The sequence below is a fragment of the Eulemur rufifrons genome, chromosome 28 (assembly GCF_041146395.1).
Source record: "Eulemur rufifrons isolate Redbay chromosome 28, OSU_ERuf_1, whole genome shotgun sequence".
In the NCBI taxonomy this organism is placed as follows: Eukaryota; Metazoa; Chordata; class Mammalia; order Primates; family Lemuridae; genus Eulemur; species Eulemur rufifrons.
In genome coordinates, this window is record NC_091010.1 from 17,773,352 (window position 1) to 17,779,351 (window position 6,000).

Sequence of the window (6,000 nt, forward strand, 5' to 3'; positions counted from 1 at the left end):
AATGCCTGTTTTCTGAAATGGTGGCACCTGCTTGTAGCCTCTGTCATCTGGGAGGCTTGAGCTCAGGAGTTCGACACTAGCCTGAGCAAGAGTGAGACTCTGTCTCTACCAAAAAGAAAGAGAAAAAAACTCCAACCAGGCATTGCAGTGCACACCTGTAGTCCCACCTACCTGGGACACTGAGGCAGAAGGATCACTTAGAGCTCAGGAGTTGGAGGTTGCAGTGAGTTACAATGATGCCACTGCACTCTACCCAGGGCAATGCAGTGAGACTCTGTCTCAACAAAAGCAAACAAAGCAACTGAACATCCCTCCTTACAACCCCCCACCTAAAAAAAAAATTGTGAAAATTATGTTTTGGCTGGGTGAGGTGGCTCATGCCTAGAATCCTAGCACTATGGAAGGCCAAGGCAAGAGGATCGTGTGAGCCCAGGAGTTGGAGGTTGCAGTGAACTGTGATGATGCCACTGCACTCTAGCCCAGGCAACAGAGCAAGACCTTGTCTCAAAAAAAATGATGTTTTGCTGTGAGTGACAGAAATCCCCGAATAACGGCAGATTAAACAAGACAGAAGTACATTCCTCTCCACATGAATGAAGGCTGAAGCCAGCTATTTAGGCCAGTATCCCTAGTGTAGATTCCTTTCATCTCGTTCCACTGTCCTCTGCACATGGTGTGAGCTGCTCGAGCTCCTGCATCACACCTATATTAGGAGGAAAGAAAAAGAAACTGTTGCCCCTTTCCTATGAATACATTTCAGAAAGTCACACAAGGCACTTCTTACGTCCCAGTGGCCAGAACTTAATCTCACAGACACAACTAACTGCAAGTGATACTGGGAAATGCAGTCTTTATTCTTGGTGGCCCGTGCCCAGCTAAAAGCTGGGAGATCCTTAAGGAAGAAGGGAGAATGGAGTTGCAGGGCAGTGACCAGTCTCTGGCATAGACAGCTTTGCTCAGAAGAGCACTGCTAAGTAGGTCTGCCTGATATGCTCACCACACAAACTTACATGCCGATGCACGTCCCATAACTCAAAGTATTGGAAAGTAAAATACATATTTGGCAAGGCCATGTCTTTAAATATTATAAGATGTACTATCTGTTCACCTAGGAAACTGTGGTGGCCGCATAGTGAATGTTAAAGTAAGTTTTTTTCCCCTCTTGTAGGCTTGTCATCCTCCGGTCTGGATTCTCTACACCTGATTGTTTTAAGGTGAGGGCTTTTCTCCCAACCTCTTCTAAGGAACTGGTACTTACAGTTGATACATAAACACTACACTGAAACCCAGGTGGGATGACCCAGAAGCCACACATTCGGCCCGGGGACACATATAAACTGAATTGCAAGCAAATCCTTTTCTTTCGTTGTTTCTTTTTTTGAGACAGTCTCGCTCTGTTGACCTGGCTAGACTGTGGTGACATGATCATAGCTCACTGCAGCCTCCACCTCCTGGGTTCAAGCCATCCTCCTGCCCCAGCCTCCCAAGTAGCTGGGACTACAGGCACACACCACTGTGCCTGGCTGATTTTTTCTATTTTTAGTAGAGACAGAGTCTTACTCTTGCTCAGGCTGGTCTCAAACTCCCCACCTCAAGGGATCTTCCTGCCTCGACCTCCCAGAGTGCTAGGATTACAGGCATGAGCCACCGCACCCAGCCAAGCAAATAAATCCGTTTCTAACATCCCAGATATTCCCTGCCTCAGGAGGCTTCCAAGGCTCCTAACTGCTGGAAAAATATGACCAAACTCTTGGCTGTTCCATGCAAAGCACTTTGCAATCTGACTCCAACCTACCTTTTAAGCTTTAGCTATAACCATTGCCTAACATGAACCAAAATATAATAACAATAATAATAATTTATAATAATACTAGAAGTTACCATTAAATGAATGTATATTTTGTGCCAGTTCTTTTTTTTTTTTTTTTTTTTTTAGACAGAGTGTCGCTTTGTTGCCCTGGCTAGAGTGAGTGCCATGGCGTCAGCCTAGCTCACAGCAATCTCAAACTCCTGGGCTTAAGCAATCCTACTGCCTCAGCCTCCCAAGTAGCTGGGACTACAGGCATGCGCCACCATGCCCGGCTAATTTTTTCTATATATATTTTAGTTGGCCAGATAATTTCTTTCTATTTTTAGTAGAGACGGGGTCTCGCTCTTGCTCAGGCTGGTCTCAAACTCCTGAGCTCAAAGGATCCGCCCGCCTCGGCCTCCCAGAGTGCTAGGATTACAGGCATGAGCCACCACGCCCGGCCTGTGCCAGTTCTTGTGTTAAGCTATTGATATACATTCTCTCATTTAATCCTCACTGTACCCCTAGAATGTTGGTATTTTTGTCATTTTACAGCTGAGGAAACTGAGGTTGAAAGAAGTCAAGGGAGTTTTCCCAAAGTCATAAAACTGGCAAATGTGAGAACAGGAATTCTTTGGTCTGGCCAAATCTTATCCTTCAAGGGTGCAGCCAAATGCCTTTCCACCCCAACCCACCCCCCACCCCCAAACAAAATTAAATGCTTCCTCCTCTGTGACTACAGTCATTCTCATTTATAGTACTTTCTAATAAGTATTCAACAGATGGTCACTCGGTGACATTGTGTGCCAGGTGTTATGCTGTTGTGGCTGTGTTCCTCCTCTCTGCCCAGCTAAATATGGGTATGTTGGTGGAAGGAATAGTGTTTTTGTTTTTTTTTAAAAGTTTTAAATTGTTATTATTACTTTAATTATGGTAAAGTATACATAACATAAAATTTACCAACTTAACCATTTTAAGTGCATAGTTTGCTAGTGTTAAATAACATTCACGTTACTGTGCAACCAATCTCCAGAACTCTTTTCATCTTGCAAAGGTGAAACTGTTTACCCATTAAACAACTCCCCATTCTCCCCTCCTCGGATCCCTGGCAGCCACATTCTACTTTCTGTCTTTATGATTTTGAGTACTCTAGGTACCTCTTAGAAATGGAATCATACAGTGTTTGTCTTTTTGTGACTGGCTTATTTCATTTAGCATGATGTTCTCAAGGTTTATCGATGTTGTAGCATGTATCAGAGTTTCGTTTCTTTTTAAGGCTGAATAATATTCCACTGCATGTACATACAACATTTTGTTTCTTCATTCATCTGTTAATGGATATTTGGGTTGCTTCTACCTTTTGACTATTGTGAACAATGCTTCTATGAACAGGGGTGTCCAAATGTCTCTATGATACCCTGCTTTTAATTCTTTGGGGTGATACCCTGCTGGATCATATGGTAATACTATGTCCAATTTTTTTTTTTTTTTTTGAGACAAAGTCTCACTCTGTTGTCCAGGCTAGAGTGCCGTGGCGTCAGCCTCACTCACAGCAACCTCAAACTCCTGGGCTCAAACGATCCTCCTGCCTCAGCCTACCCCGTAGCTCGAGACTACAGGTGCCACCACAATACCCAGCTAATGTTTTCTATTTTTAGTTGCCCAGCTAATTTTTTTTTTCTATTTTTAGTAGAGATGGGGGTCTCACTCTTGCTCAGGCTGGTCTCGAACTCCTGACCAAAAGCGATCCTCTGCCTCGGCCTCCCAGAGTGCTAGGATTACAGGCATGAGCCACCATGTTTGGCCTATGTCCAATTGTTTGAAGAGCAGCCATACTGTTTTCCACAGTGACTGCCTGAATTTATATTCCTACTCATAGTGCAGAAGGGTTCCAATTTCTCCACATTACAGGATTATAGGTGTGAGCTTATTTTCTGTTTGTTTTTAATAGTAGCTGTCTTAATGAAGGTGAGATGGTTTACTTTTAAGAATTCTTTCTAAACTGAGCCCAAAGACCAGCCTGAGCAAGAATGAGACCCCGTCTCTACAAAAAGTAGAAAAATTAGCCAGGCGTCGTGGCACGCGCCTGTAGTCCCTGCTACTCGGGAGGCTGAGGCAGGAGGATCACTTGAGCCCAGGAGTTTGAGGTTGCAGTGAGCTATGATGATGCCACTGCACTCTAGCCTTGGTGACAGAGTGAGACCCTGTCTCAAGACCAAAACAAAATAAAACAAAATACCCGAGCCTAGGCCCTGGCATATCAGAATGGTTTTGGAGTAATAGAAAGAATGAATTTGCTGAGTAGTTGAAGTAGTAGTATTGTTCAGTGAAGAAACAGTCTCTGAGAGGCTGGTATCTCGTTCAAGGTCAAGAACCTGAACTTGAGTTGTCTGACTGCAAGGCCACATGTTCTCTATGGGGCAGTGGCTTTTCTCTGAGTCTTGAGGGGTTTGTTCCCACCTGCCAGGCCCCAAAAGCCCACCACCCTCTGTCCATAGGTGGGCAGCTTCTCCCAGGGGCTGGGGGAGATAGACCCTGCCTAGAGTCAGCTCCCCAACCTGATTCCAGCCTATGCCAGGCAAACAAATCCAGGAGAAAAAAACCTGTTGGCATGCAAAAATGCAAAGACCCCCGCCAACCCAACCAGCCCAGCAAGGGTGCTCTGGGGGCAGGGGCTGGGGACAGGATCCCCAGTGCTCAGTGGGGCAGAGCGAGTCACATTTCAGCAGCACTCCCAGGCTGACTTGAAAGCTGAAATAAATGGCTGCCACTGCCTCCTGAGAACTCCTCCAAATGCCTGCAGGCTTATGCTGGGCTGAGTCACTTCCTCACCTTAATTCTCCCTTAATACCTTCCTTTTCTCTGCAGCTTTACTGCCGGCACCACTGTCTGGGTGTGGAATGTCTGGGAAGCCGTGCAGGTGGGTCGGCTGAGCTGTCTGCCTAGATACTACAGACAGGGCTGGGGATAGAGGATATGGGGGCAAAAGTAAAGGCAGGATTGTCTGCTGGCTCCAAAGAACATCCTAATCCCCTCAGCCTGTTTGATCTCTGCAAACATGAGTACAAGGCAATACCTCTAAGCAGGAGCCCTGGGGGGCTGGCTGGTGGAGGATGAAGAGGAACAGGAAAGGGCGGGTGATGTGCTTTGGGTTCCAGAGACTTCCATGCCATGCCACCTTCCCTGGGGAAGCTCCCACCTCCCCTCCCTGGGAGAGCAGGCTGCATCAGGAAGGTCAAGTTCAAGGTTGTGTTGTGTATGATGATTTCCTGGATGAGTTAAAGGCGGTCTTATTATTATCCTTAGCCTGCCTATTTCTGAAGGTTCTGCTGTTCTTCTTACCTGTATCTACTCTGTCCTTCCCTGTCTACTCCTAAACTTCCCTCTTAAGGTTCTAGATCCTTTGTCCCTCCTTAGCATTGCTTCCTGCGTTTGCCTGCCCCGACTTGTACATTCTGAGACAGAAATCAGGTCAAAGTTTTAATTTTTATCGAAGTTATTCATTCACATGTTTAAAAAGTCAAAGAGTGGTGAAAGACTTATGAAAAAGAGCCCTCTCCCTCATCGGAGATACCTACCTTCAATCTTTATAGCTCATTCTTTTGTCATTTATCTCCATTTTTCTCAATAATATCATTTTAGTACTACTTCATGGTTTTTCAGTTTCAGGCACTATTTATTATCTTCCCACTGCAGCAGCCCATACACCCTTCCTAGCCCCCATCCTACCAATATAGTCATATAATAATTTGGTTAGAGCAATAGTCAGTGTTTATATTATTACCACTATGGAAACACTATTCCTATGTGTTTACACTATAAGCCATGTGGTGGACTATGACTGCTTCTCATTCATGCACAATTTTTTTTTTATTTTCCCTGGAGTTAATAATTATCTTTCTCCTGTCTTATTCACTTAGTTTTTTAGGTAGTCAATGCCAAACTCTTTCAGTTGTTGAAATCTCTCCTTAATATGTTTAGATGATATTCTACCGATTTTATTTTCTTGAAGAAATCTCTCCTGGAGCTTTCTGACCTAATCCAGTCTAGGCTGGTTGCCCTGTAGGACTGTTGCATTGTTTTCATCCTGCAATCTCTCTTTACCAATATCCTGGGGGATTCTCTTCATCTCTCTTGTGTCAGATTCCCATTTTCTGTTGTCTTTTTCTTGGTTTACTATATTGGTGAAACGCATCCTTTAGCAGTCTCCT